Below are 264 nucleotides of genomic sequence, written 5' to 3'. Positions count from 1 at the left end.
ACTTTTGCTGCGGCAGCAGCAGCAGCAGCAGCAGCGGCAGCAGCAAGCTCTAGGAGCTAGATCGACTGCAGCAAAGCCGCTGTGCATCAACGCCTGCAGCAAGATGAGCAGCAGCAGCAGCAGTAGTGCAGCAGCAGCAGCAGAGGTGCAGCAGCAGCAGCAGCAGCAGCAGCAGGTACCTGCTTTGACGATATGCCTGCCTACAATGGAAGGGGCAATTGAGGAGACCAGCAGCTCGAAGCGTCTCCTTTCGAGTGTATAGAC

Source organism: Eimeria tenella, genomic scaffold, assembly GCF_000499545.2.
Source record: "Eimeria tenella Houghton genomic scaffold, Eth_scaff3067, whole genome shotgun sequence".
NCBI lineage: Eukaryota > Apicomplexa > Conoidasida > Eucoccidiorida > Eimeriidae > Eimeria > Eimeria tenella.
The sequence above is the reverse complement of the archived record's forward strand: the minus strand, read 5'-3'. Positions refer to the sequence as shown.